Below are 14,317 nucleotides of genomic sequence, written 5' to 3'. Positions count from 1 at the left end.
TTCCTCCAATTCAATACTTTTTATATTTTTATGCAGCGCCCGAAAATCTGTGCTAGTTTCAATTTTCTCATTTAAGCTCTGCTTGCTTTTGCATTTCGATGATTTGACGTTCGAAGGCATTACAAAATCCAAAAAAGAAAATCTAAATGTGTTCAAGAAACCATCTTCTGCAAACATTTACTACTTCCTAATGTTCTTCTATTTGAGTTCGAACTAACTGATGATTTCTTTTATTTTGTTGATGGTGCCATTTAGTTTGGCTCTGTCTGGCTCCTGATCTTTACGGCTTATTTCCAGAAACAGCTTATTGTAGATGGTTAATTGTGTGGTTTTGAAGAAGAGTAGAGAGAGCTCTTTCTATAGCTACTCGACTGCGTTTTCGAGAGGGGCAATGGCTCCCTTTGTATTCTTGGTGAGGGTTTTATCAGCTTCTCGAATGAAGTTACCTATTTTGATCTGCAAATTCTTCAATTTAATTTTGTTGCTTATGGTGAATAATGGCCCTAACTTCAAGCCGTCTTCGTTTTCGAGCATGGCGCTGCTGCAGTTGTTGACATTAGTCGCTCTGAAGTTTTTCCCACTTGATTAGCTCTACTGGGATATGGCATAGCCTGCTTACCGCGTGTTATTTTGGAAATTGACACCCAGTTTTAATAAGTCTTTGTTTATTGAACTGGTCAGTCTCTAACCTATAAGTGCGTAAACATACATTAAAATTCTGGATTTGGATTTGATAGAAGTTATTGGCATTGGTGAGATCGTTGATTTGCTTGGAAAAGTTCAGATTCTCTATATAAAGCCGATCCAACTACTCTTTCTCCTGAGCTGTTGGTGGGCTTATGTGCAAAGAAGGCATCGTAAGGAATATTCGAATGTAAAATTTAAATACTAAGATCATTTCATTCATTCAATGCAATGCGATGAATATACTTTATATTTTGCTAATTCAATCAATAGTCTTATAGCCTTCCATATTCCAATTGGCTCACATTCATCTACTTATTAATTCCGGTTTGCTTTGAAACTGAAAGACAAACCCTCAGCCATCAGAATTATTGGATGTTGTGACAGTTTTGCGAGATATTGATTTGAAATTACATTAAAATTATTAAGTCTAACTACTTTTTTACTTACGACGAATGCTATTTCATTATAATATTATAAGGCATAACATCATAGCTGCTAATATGAAATCCGTAAGGGGTTGGGGTTGGGGTTGGGGTTGGGTTGGGGTTGGGGTTGGGGTTGGGGTTGGGAGTTGGGGTTGGGCAACAAATGGGTCTACAAAATTGGCTGAACTGAGTGTCAATTATACTCTGCACTGCTTTCAGGATTATATCGGCAACCGCATCAGCAGCATTCTCCTGAGTAATAATAGCACCATCGATGTCAACTAGATTGAAATTGATGGCATGTATACTTTGAGTGTGACTCTGAAACTAAATAGCAAACTCGCTTTACCAATTGCATTATCGCTGGTGAATTAGAATAAGAAAACTGGGAATAATCAAATGAAATTCAGCGATCCCAAGAACATTCTAAGTTATGACAGTTCGTCCAGACTCCTGGCAGCTGATGAAGTTATTGATCAAGAGGCAATTTTGCTAAATCGAAATAGCCAGTAGGCCCTCATGAAACTATCGGGCAACTAGGTGCTATCTGATTTGTCATTAAACTTCCTGAATCTTGCAGTTACTTGGATCGATGTCAAGCAGCTCGAGTCAGTCACCAACGAGGATCGCATTATCACCAGAAACGAAAATGGCCAAATTGCGTGCAGGAACAGGGCTTAATTTTAGCTATCAATAATCCTATCAAAAACGGCATTAACAAAAAAAAGTGAAAAGTGTCCTGAAAACTATGTCGGGATGAACTGTGACATTTATGTTCAAACTTTGTCGGACTTGGAAGAGACAGGAACATTCGTTTTAAAAGTCAACTAATACCAATATTTCCGAATTAACGGAGATGAGAAGTCGATGGATAGCTCGAATGACAGGTATGAAGTGAGCATTAGACCGCGAATTGAAAGTGGCAGTAGCTCAAGCAAACTGAACATTCTCTGGAGAAAATAGGAAGACGTTCAAATCCAACAGCTCCCAACCTCTATTTTCAACCAGCAAAACCCTTTATAAATCCAACAAATTTTTATTACCAAGGAATCTGAACACTAGTTTCTTCCTTCCATCCTCGTCACTGTCTATAACTCGCCCCTCCTTTCTCGCAAATCCATCGATATTACTCAATCGGATATAAAATATGAATTGGTTATTACTAAGAAAAAGAGCAGCATTTCAAACATTATAGTGGTTGCGATCTCCGTGTCTATTTCATTGGGAGTAATATGCATTGTCGCCTGCTTCTTCTTTTGTGTGCAGCATCGAGCCACCAGTAACTGGGCCTCTGCGACAAGTTATTGGCCAAGGATCTATGGAAACAAGGTCATCAATGATGCTCCCGTCGATGTTGCGGAGTATTTCCCATAGATAAAATACTAGCAGCTCATGAGCAAGATCATGGGAAAGAGCGGGAGCGAACATAGTAAGCTGCCCAAGGAGGATAATCTTTAGTAAAGTGATACACAATGCGTGATTTGCCTCGAAGATATGAGTTAAAATGGCAACGACACCCTAAGATACACCTATTGTTCGCATATCTTCCATGCTTAGTGTTTGGTCTCATGGAACACGAGGCAAGCAAACTGCCCGCTTTGCAGGTAATAGTTTACTCTCTCCAACGCAATGGAATGGTAAAATAAAATATCCTCATACAAAAGTGCACAATAAGAATAAACGAGTGTGGACTACCAGAGATATAGGGATATATACAGATGGCATCAAAGTAATCGATCCGATGCCAAACAGATAAAGTAAAATGAAACTGGCTGTAATCCTGAAGAAGAATCTCGGCGCAATATCATGGAAATAACGAGTGATTGAGGTTTCTGTATCAATGCTTCAAGCCAGTCAAGATTTCTTCACAAAGATGATAGATTTATAATAAATAAACTTCTTCGAATACCTTTGTATCACTCGTCATATTCTAAGTATTTATCCACTTCGATTTCATAGTCGTCGTCGAATTCCCAAATTTAGACCAGCTACTTTCTTAAATCCTCCATCACTTCGCCCAAATGAGTTCGAAATACTTCGTCCTCTATTTTGGAGAGATCAGCCTTCAATAAACCCTCTTCTATTAGGCTTATATTTAAACTGTGCGACCCGTTGTTGTAAACTTAGACTGTATTTCCCTCGCCTGTCTTTATGACCTTTATTTCGTGTTCCATCATTATTTCGCGGACTCTTTCCACATATTAGTTTTTCAGTTTAGTCAGCTTCATCGGTCTCACCCAATTCAATCGAATTTCACAGCAGAGAGGAGGTATATAGGCCAAGCACTTTGGAATCTAAAATAGCTCGCTGAGTTGCACGGTCCCTCTGTTTCCCCAATCCATGTAGAGAATTGTAGCTAAGTCACCGACTAACATTTAAATGCATAAGTACCTGATATTATCTTCGCCCTGCAAAACTATTACTGATACTTAGCAGCACAAATCACCCCGATATAGTTGCTGCACTCTGCAAGGTGAGGGAGGGGCTGCTTGTTCAATAGCTCATAAACCTACTCGAGCTGGGAGTTCACTGATTAGGGCTGCACATAGGCCAGTTGTCCATTTTACACCCAACTGAAGCGCCCATTGAATTATTTCGATTGCACTTCAAATAGGTCATTATTGATGAAGGCTTTCAAAGACTTCGCCCAAATATTGAGACCTCTCTTTGCAGCGCTCTCTTCAATTTTTATCCATCTTTGTTCAAAGTATCCGGATATATAAACAAGACCCTCATTTAAGAGGATTTCCTGAAAAGTGATTTCCTGGCCTTTATAGTGAATTCTCACGATTGCCTCAAAAGAATTGTTTTTGGAGTCGTAGTTGGCGATATCTAGATGTACTGTCCTTTGATAAAAATTCTTTCTGATGAGCTCATTTGAGACCTTTTAAATTTCCTGCACTTCGGGCAACTGGAAGTATGCTGACAATTTGCTGACTCCCTCCAATTTTACTTTTATGAGTTTCATGCTGGAATCGATTCTGATTACGAAGGTTGTTGTATCTACAATTTTTTCAATTACCCCCGAGACGTTGGGTAAAACCTATTGAAGAAATTTCATTTTTCTCTAAAGCAGTTCATTTTGTGCCAATTTTTACTTCTTATTTGGCTGAGTAAGATCCTCAAAGCGATACGAGCCCACTTTTTTTTAATCGTTAATTCCCTTCTTTTTTTATTTTGTCTTCCTCTCAAGGGCTAGGATTTTAATGCAAGTCATTGACTCTTTAAATTCTTCTTTGACGTAGCCATACCCATTTTCAACCATCCAAATTTCAATATCTTTATTGTCGGAAAGTCTCACAAGAGAAGCCAGCAGTTTGAGTCCTGTATCTTGCTTATAGAATATGTTCACATCTTTCCCGATCAAGTTTTTGCGCGCAAACTCCCTGCACTCAAAAGCGCCAAATTCTGCTTGAATGGGACAATAAATATAGCTGAGCTCGATATGAAGGATCTCACCTTTTCTGCTTCTGATGGCGAAAATATGGCCCTCGATTACCTATTCAACTGTTCCCACAGTGTGATTCTTCGCATTGATGAGGCTAAAGATTTCAGTAGGCTTTTAGAAGATTCCAATAGTCGAAGAACGAGCTCTCTGTTCTAGTTATTTAAGTTACCTCATTTATTACGAACTTATTTTGCATAGATTCTTTAAATTCAATGTCCCCCAGCCATTTCGCAGAATCTGCTTTTATATTTACGCAGGAAACACAGTCCTGCACTCATATTAGTTCTTTGCTAAATTGAAAGTTGGTTTCGACAGGTTTAATGTAATTTTGGCGAGAGTATTTTCCGCTAAGAAGGGCCCTAATACTCTGGCCTCGAGCAATTGAAAGAAGTGATTTATTTTTTGTAAAGATAAAGGTAAATAATAGGTATCTTGATCTTTATCTACTCTCATGATAATTTACTCAGAGAGAAGCTATATATTTCCTTATGAGCCATTTAGCATACGATATTATTTGGGTAACAATTCCCTGTTACTGACTAAGTCGATGATATTACTGGTCTTGGTCTAATTTGCTTTCTCTTGTTCACAGCTCAAACAGCCAGCAATTTATTGTTTTTCCTCAGGAGTAAAGACTTTGGATTATTACAACTCAGCCTCATTAATCTTGAGCATGTTGAGCTGCAGGCTTGCTTTAATAACACTAAGATCATGGTATCTAATTTTTTTGAAGTCCTTGCTTGTTGTGCATTCGATAGTCCTGCCAATGAAGGTAGCAGCAAAGTGATACCGACTTTCAAAGGAATCATTGATCGTAAAGCCCTAAAAAGTTCCTTCATTGAAGTGCGATCTCTCCTTGAAGAGTATTGTCCCACTTCGAGTCAGATTGATGATACTTATTTTTTTCATTTGCAACAATAATAATAAAAGATTTATTGAGAAGTTCCTAATTATTTTAAAATTTATACTGCCTTATATTACTGATAAACTTGGGATTCATAGAAAACATTTTATGAATGAATCATGGGCTTCCGCTATTATGAATCATGGATTTAGTTAAAATTAGGGAGGTATTTTTTAAGATCGACTTCGACTGATGGTTTTGGGTTGTATTGGTTTAATTTCGTCGCTCTCGCTTATTTTTACTGTGATTTGTAATATCTATGGCGACAGGATTTATCATGACTCTCGAGGGACTTTTAGAAGAGTTTCTTTTTTTGTCGTCCTCCCCCGCGTACAGCAGCTTGGTGCTCTTTATAATTTCAGGTGGAGTTTGGTCGATGGAGTTGACATTGATCCTTAAAGATTTGAGTAAGTTTTTGATGCCGCGATCCTTCAGCATTTTTTCATTTCTTTTAGCTTACTCTAGTTTTTTTTGTCTAATTTTTTACTGTTACTTTCTCTTCTTGTTGTGCTTTTATCGCGATTTATTGGCATGCCGGCTATTATCCAGGGACTCACAAAGAGAACTTAACGATGTATTTAAAACTGAACTATTGTTCAAACTCTTCGGCCTCTCTTAGGTTTATTTCAACTATTACTCCTCCGAAGACTCTTTGCGTTACTCTTTCCCGAAAAGCTGCAGCATACGGGTTGTATTGAAATCTAAATTATTTTTGCCTGAGTTGAGAGAGTGCAGTAATTGCTGTTGCTTCTGCTTAGTCCGAACTTTTTCGATTTCAAAACGAGATTGAGAAAGTTCACCACGATAATCTCCTAAAAAACTGTCAGAATTGTTGAAGATGGGTTGCATTTTTGGAAATCCCTTGAGCATAGTAAGTGCCGAATTCTCCAACAAGTTGTTACTTAAATTTTTAACAGGAGAACTATTAGAGAAACCGGTCTTCTTCCAAGATTAGTACGGTTAGGTTTAGGGATTCATGCGACTTTGATTTAGTGTTTGTTTGAGCTGTTGGTTTTCATAAGTGAGTTTGGCGATTCTTCCCTCATAGTCTTCGATTAGCCTCGAAACTTAGTTTTATACTTACCTAATAAAGATCTTCATATTGATTTCATACTGTTTGAGTTTTGATTTGTTTGCTGATGCACTCATGGAATATTTGATTAAAATAAAATTATCAGGCGCTCAATAAAAAAAAACACGAAAATTGAAGGTTCTAACTGAGGTTCTAAGTGAAGGCTTTTGAAAATTATTACTATACTGTCATCTCTTTAAATGCCAATAGTGTATTTGTGTTATGTCTCACGTAGAGTCAAGCCTCTTTAGGCCAAACTTTGTTGAAACATGAGGGAAGAATGAATAATTCATCCTGTTATTCACAAAAATGTAGATGCTATGTCTGCAATTATGTAACTTTTCAAATGCAGGGAGATTCACAAAATCAGCATCGAACTGATTTGAATAAGGAGATTCCTGATTCCTTCCCCTGCTGGATTTTATGTGAGTTTCAGATGAATAAAAGGAATTTACAAAAAAAGACAAACAGGTTTGATTTTATTCAAATAATTGGAAGAATCTGAAGTTTCTGGATCGTGGTGGTAAATAACACATAAATTTAGTGGGCAATCAAATTATCGAAAATGGTGCCGAAATTTGACCAGATGCAATTGGAAGATTGGAAGAAATTAATGGTGTCAAATTAGGTATAATCAGATTAAAAATTCCGAAGGGGTACCAAACTCACATTTATTAATGACATAATTGCGCATTCGTGATCATTGTGCCAAAACATAAGATGAGAAAATTAATAAAATGCATAATCAGAATACACATTTTGCAATTTCAGTTCATTGCCTACGTGCGCATGTGTATTTTAGTAATTTAATCTGCAATTTGTTGCTTCTGTATCAGCCTTAACACTTACACTGCACTAATATAAATATAGAGATTTATGTAGATAAAGCATTAATAATAGTGTTATTTAATTTAATTCAGTTTCAATATGCATTTTGTATTACAAGCCTAAAATGTCCCTGCTAACCTCAGGTGAAGTTCATATAAACCGAGATATTACTATTGAGCTACAGGCGTAAGCAAAAAGAACTATCATTAATGGCTATTTCACAAAATTGCAGAAAGCCTGCTCAATTTAATGCATAAGGCTAAACTAAAAGGAAATTAGCAAGATATAAGCCCAATGCTTAGTTTCATGTCTAAGGAGGAGAAATTTAGCAGTAAATGCCTATACGAATGCTCTGCTCCAATCCCATTGATACAGTCATTCCAATGATCACTGTATATCAACTTATGACGCCATACATTACGATTTTTGAGTCATATCTACTTTATTAAATAGGGAAATAACTTTTATAAATGCAGTTAAATGCATATTTCTCTCTCGAAGAGTTGTTGGAGTTGAAAGCGTTGCCTCCAAGAAGTATTTAATTGTTGAAATGAGGCTATATCTCGAATTTAGCGCATGGATATAGGAATAAAAAATTGTGCAATTTTCTAATTTTTTAGGGGTTATTATATATCAACATTCTTACTATGAATTTAAAGGATGTGCTATGAATAGTTCTCTGCAATGAGAATATGCGAGGTAGCTGCTATAAAAATTGCGTAACCTTCCCATCCGTTATTATTTATCCTTTTATAAATTGTAGGGTTATAAACATATTGGAAATGAGTTGTATCGCAAAGACTCTCAAATAGTTTTCAGCAAGAGGGACCATCAAAATGCCAGATATGCAAAGCATGCTGCATTCCTAGAGAAATATGATGGTGGTGGAAATTGGCAAAAACCCTACAAAACTTTTTAAGAATGGGTTATGGGTTGGGCACCGAAATGGAGGTATGGCATCTTGGCTTCAATGCCTCCTTCCACATTTGGAAGCCCAGCGCTTCTGCTTGTACATGAATCCGAGTGAATACAAAGGCAATTAATACATGTTTGGATACTATGCGGAATATTATCGAACATTATTTTATAGCAATTCTCTCGGCATGTGTGTTCATCCCCGAGAAGAATTCGACTCCTCTCTCCTCTATCAAATCGATTAAGTAAAACCGGAGGGGCTCAGATAATTCTTTGTGGAGGCAGAACAAAAGGGGACTCGAACAGTGCTCCTGGACTTAAGAGGAGCTGAGGTCGCATAAAAGGATGATGTTGGGGAAATTCTTTCGAAGTACTAAAACTCGGAGTACATCAACCTGCCCCTCAATGACGAAGATCTGCTTGAGAAGTTAGAATCGAAAACCAAGCACTTGCCGTCGAACTGCCGAATCCTTACGATGTGCGCGAAGGGGTACAGGAGCCTAATAGGGTATTCCTTCTTAAAATTGGCCATGAAGAACAGCTCCTGGCAAATCTTTTGTTTTCGTGCGACTGTTGAAGAAATTAAAAAATCCCTGAAGGCTGAAAAACAAGCTACTAATAATTCAATAATGTGATTAATTCTCTGGTTTATAAGCTTTCATTTATTATCTTTTCATTCTATCATTGCCTTGGATTTAACTGCATCTTCATACTTAACTTAGCTTAACTTAACTTAAACAACATTATAATCAAGAGAATAGAACATAAATACAAAATTCAGATTGAAAGTGAAGAGTGAGAAGGACTCATTATCGGATACTTCATCTAGATTAACTCACTGTCTCGCCAATCTTGTATCTATGTTCTATTTGTATACTTTTTCATTGAAATGTTAATTAACACTGAAACCATACCTCTCCAACTCCCATGCAAAGCAACTTTCAATTAAGTTCAAGGATTCAGCATATCGGAAGGATTTCCTGATTTTGCATTTTATTAACGTATGTTCGATAGCCAGCATTGTAACATGTAACAGGGATGGCGATAATAGATAACATAGAGCATAATTGATATATATATTTAAATCGGTTGATACAAAGATCATTAATTTCCCGATAGTTCAGACAATGTGCGTAAGAATCCAATGCAAGACTTGTAATAAGCCATCATGGGCAGGCTGTGGTTTTCATGTTGAATAAGTCTTAGCAGCAGTGCCCAAAGAAGCAAGATGCCAATGCTAGAAATCTGGCTGTAAAGCAATGTGATTATTTTATCCAATGTATTTTTGAAGTGACATCCATCAATTCATAATTGCTATCAGTCTAATTGACAGTCTATGTAATAATATGAATATATGTGGGAAGAAGGCGATATCTGTTCGAGTCTGTTCCTGCAATAGAGTGAAATGCATGAAGAAATTGAAAACAAAAGCGTTGCATAATATAGGGAAGGCACTGCTACATAACAGGATCTTTCATGAATAAAATAAGATAAGAGAGGAACATACGAAAATAGAGAACTGACAAGATAAATTATGGTCATATTGTGGAAGAAAGGCTAAACTATAAAATATAGGGATTATAGCTTGAGTAAAAGCTGCATATATAAGTATATATGTATATTTATATATAAAGGAGACAGGATCATTACTTTTTGGGATTTGGACTTTTGAGTTATTTTTTGATTCCCAAAAAAGTCGATATTTTTTTGAATATTTGCAAGCCTTAAACATTTTAATAAATTCTACTTTAATGGGAATCCATACTTCCAGAAGAGTATCGTGTAAACCACCCCAAAGAGCAACCCCCCGATAACTTGGGACTGCGTATGGTATTTTAGGGACACTCGTGCGGCACCCTGCAAAACTACGAGGAAAACCAGGAAGATCTTTTGCGAAGATCTAGTGGATGTCCACAAGTTTGTGGTATAGCACACCATGACTGTCATATGGGAACTAGGAAAACCATATGAGTGATTGCAGGCTCCTTCCGGTCTAGGACTTTGAATTATGTTCTTGAGGATGCGATCACCCACAATAGAGGCCGAAACCAAGAGCAACGTCATTTTGAATTGCCTTTCAGATTTTTAGAGGAGACTCAAGCTGATAAAGATAAAGGCGATGAAGTATGGGATAAAACTAACGGCAACGTAGATGGATGATACTTCTGGGGGTCCACATGCTCCCATCTTCTCAACCAGCCAGCTGCATTGGTTGCAATAACTAGGCAATTATTGCATCAACTTGGAATATTTCAAATAATTATACATTTCAAATATCATAACATAAACCATAAAACATCCAACATATTTAATGAATCTCCCAGAGAATAATAGTGGCTTTCGGATAATTATCAAACCCTTTGGCTTAATCTGTCTCTCTGTCTTCAATTGAAATGTTTTAATAATCAATGAATTGTCTTATATCTTATTTGTTTATTTTTGTCAGACTGAATTCCTGAAATTATTTGTCAGCAAACATAATTCTCTTCGGAAAAGCTATAATTGCTATACTAAACATTCCTGTGATAGAAATTCGATTTAGCAAAAGAAAAAGCAAATAAATTTCAGGTTTTCGATTTAGCAGTTTAAATTGATTACTGCTAAAGTGATTGTATATATATTCGAAATGGAAATTACTAATGAGTGGGCATTCACGTACTAAGATAAAGAGAACAAGCATCGAAAAAAGACAGTCTCTAGCAATTTGTCTGCCAGGAGGTGCTTAGCGGATATCACGAGTTGTTTTGTGCCAGCCACAACAAAAAATAGAACCGAGTTTAACTATTCGCTGACGGGCATAGCGACGAGGATTAGGCAGGGAAGTTCATTTACTCTCCCTCGATGATTTTTATATTTTTGTGTTTTCTACGACTCTCTTCTCTCAGTTCCCTTCTTCTCCCTTTTTTTCTATTTTATTATCGTTGGCCTTTGCCATATCTCATTTATTTAAGCCTCATTTAGAGCTTTAATCAATTGTATAGAAATGAACTAAAGTGCTTGGGTGAATAAACAATCAAAGCCTGTCTTCGTCAGAGAGTTCGAGCAAATGGGCATATTTTTGCGCAAGCTGCTGATTGTATTTGGTTAATTCGTAGAGAGGAGTTGCAACGTTGGCGAAATATCCAATGCTGGCGAGCAGCCCCACTATAAAGATTTTGTTTCTCTGCCTGCAGTGATAGAACTCCCTGAAAAAAAATGGCACCAAAGAGCAGAGAGCCCCTGGGATGAAAGAGTACATGGCAGAATTTATAAAATTCTTTTATAATTTCATGTGGTGCTCGTCATGGAGAGGCAGAACATTTTTCAATTTTAAGGCCCTTAGGAATAGTTTTAAGTCGCTGAACATCAGCTTTTCAGGGTCCTTTATGGCTATATCCTTGAGCTCGTACGCTTTGTTAATTCTTCCTTTTCGGCGGCCTTAATAGAAATTGGGGAAAAAGCGTTTTTCAGCATCATCAAGCACATTCATTCTGATGGTTGGTTATCTATGATAAATTTAATAAAGTTTAATTCGATTTATTGCATACAGTCTTGGGCATGCACGAACTGCCGAAAAAGGAATGGCCACAACAATAAATTGCCCTACTTGCTATGAAACTGAGGCCATTTGAATATTGACGTTTATAGTAAATTATATAATCGAATGAGCTATTGGGATTTAGAAAACTATCTTGCTGAGGAACAGCAAATTCAATTCTGCTTCACCGAAGATGCGAAGGGAATGGATTTTTTAGATACATCTAAAAGTATTTCTGGCACTGTCCCTGCTGATTCTCCATTATATACTCCGAACTGGGTGATTTCAACCCTTTACACTTATGTTTACAGAGGTACATTGCATTTGAAGTAGAATCCGGTGAAGTTTTCAAAGTCCTGGTGCCCAAAGTTTATGACAATGAGTACCAAGGGAGTCACTTTAGTTCGATTTAAGGAGAAAATCCCGCCAAACTTGAAGACATTAATTTACGCTAAAAATCTGAGTATTATTTTGAAAACTACCAAAACATTCGAAAAATCCTCCCAAACAATCCAGGAATCATTAGCCCTGAACAAATAAAGAGCATCCTTTGCGCCAGGAACTCAGGCATCATCGAGCGAGCCTCCACTCATCAGAACTAGTCAAAGGCAGAGTCCCGATTTCATGGCTACACGGAGTCCGAACGAATTTTATTTCGAGTCATGCGCTCCAAGACGAAAGATTATGAACTGTGGTAATGCAAACAAAAATGATGATGATATTTATATTTAAAATCCTGAATCTTCATTGTTATCAGCATCAATTAACTTATGCCTTGTTTCACAATGAAGTTTATACCATTCTATGATGAGGCAATCGGCGAACTATTAAATACTCGAATTTCAAGCATTAAATCAGGTCATTATGTTTAATTTTTAGTTCAGCTTAGTGAATGCATCGTTAATCGCAAGGATGATTATCGAGATTAAGTAGGATTATTAATTAGAGTGTATTTGATGACGAATTTTATTGTTGAAATGATGGATTCGCTTTTTAATAGCATAATATTTAATGCAGGAAGTTGAGTTAGAACCTTTTGGAGGAAGAAAAGGATCTCAAGCAGGTGGAGCATATGATGCTGACCGACCAAGAACAAGCTCCTTTGCTGTTGAGTTTCAAGGACTCAAACAGAGAATGAATAACACTGCCAATGCTGAGCAGTCCAGAAAGACATCTAGAATGTCTAAAGGACTAAACCCTGATGCACCAAGGGCTCCAAGAAACCCTGACTGTAATTAATATTTCCAACTCAGTGAAGCACACAGAAGGGAAAGCTGCCCTCGACGAGAAAAACCAGGAAAAGGCAAATCAAGTCCAGAAGATGGATGAGCATAGAATCCCACTTGATTAGCTTTGCTTCAGATTCGGCACCAACCTCGAGACAGGTAACATCAAATTTATATAGGATTAACCACTGAGATGGCCATTAAGAGAAATGCTGAAGAAGGCGACAATAAGTTGCCCTAGAAAAAAAAGGAGCCGGGATGGCTTAGGTTCTTAAAAGAAGTGACAAATTGGTTTGCTATCATGTTATGGGTCGGGTCTATTCTCTGCATTGTGATCTATATCATTCAGCCTGAAGGAAATTTGCCTAACTTGTATTTAGCTTTTGTCTTGATGTTCGTTGTGCTTCTCACAGGGGCAATCACCTACTCGCAGGGGTCCAAATCTGCAGCCCTAATGGAGGGCTTTAAAAATATGTTGCCGTCTGTTTGTAAAGTCCTCAGAGATGGCAAACTTACGCAGATACCCGCAGAAAAGCTTGTAAGAGGAGATATTGTTGAAGTATTGAGTGGTGAAAAAGTGCCAGCAGATTTACGTATCATCAGCTCAATTTAAATGAAAGTAGATAACTCACCCTTAACAGGATAAGTGGAGCCTCTCTTGAGATCACCGGAATGCACTCACCCAGAGGAGCCTTTCGAAACCAAAAATATCGCTTTCTTCGGAACTTTATGCAAATAAGGAAGAGGTCGAGGCATTGTCATCTTAATTGCAGAGAAAACTATCATGGGCCAAATTGCAGATTTAGCTTCAACTGGTGGAACTCAAAAATCTCCCCTTCGAGTCGAACTTGACAGATTCGTCCTTATCATTACAGTAATTGCAATGACTCTCGGAGTTGTATTCTTCTTAATGGCTTTACTCGTTGTGAAGTACAGTGCCTTAGAATGTTTGATTTTCGGTATTGGTATTTTGGTCGCAAATGTGCCTGAAGGCTTACTTGCTTGCATCACAATCTCCTTGGCCATTACTGCGAAAAAGCTTGCAGAGAAACAGGTTTTAGTCAAGAACTTAGAAGCCGTCGAAACATTGGGCTCGACCTCATGCATTTGCTCGGATAAGACAGGAACCCTGACTCAAAATAAGATGACTGTCGAGAATTTATGGTATGACGGTGAAGTTCGCCGAGGTCATAATAAATAGATCAAAGGGGCTCAATTCGAATATTAATATGACACCGAAGACCCTTCATTTAAAATTCTTCATCACACTGCCATGATTTGTTCTGAAGCCAAAT

General features: G+C 37.4%; 1 pseudogene; it reads left to right on the top strand.

Moving 5' to 3' along the window:
- The first annotated feature begins 13,205 nt into the window (after window positions 1–13,205).
- LOC148299168 (sodium/potassium-transporting ATPase subunit alpha-3 pseudogene) lies at window positions 13,206–14,239 on the top strand (annotated as a pseudogene).
- Window positions 14,240–14,317: the final 78 nt, after the last annotated feature.

This window comes from Brachycentrus maculatus, unplaced genomic scaffold, assembly GCF_059751285.1.
Source record: "Brachycentrus maculatus isolate JH-2025_06_01 unplaced genomic scaffold, ASM5975128v1 h1tg001299l, whole genome shotgun sequence".
Classification (NCBI taxonomy): Eukaryota; Metazoa; Arthropoda; class Insecta; order Trichoptera; family Brachycentridae; genus Brachycentrus; species Brachycentrus maculatus.
The sequence above is the reverse complement of the archived record's forward strand: the minus strand, read 5'-3'. Positions and strand labels throughout refer to the sequence as shown.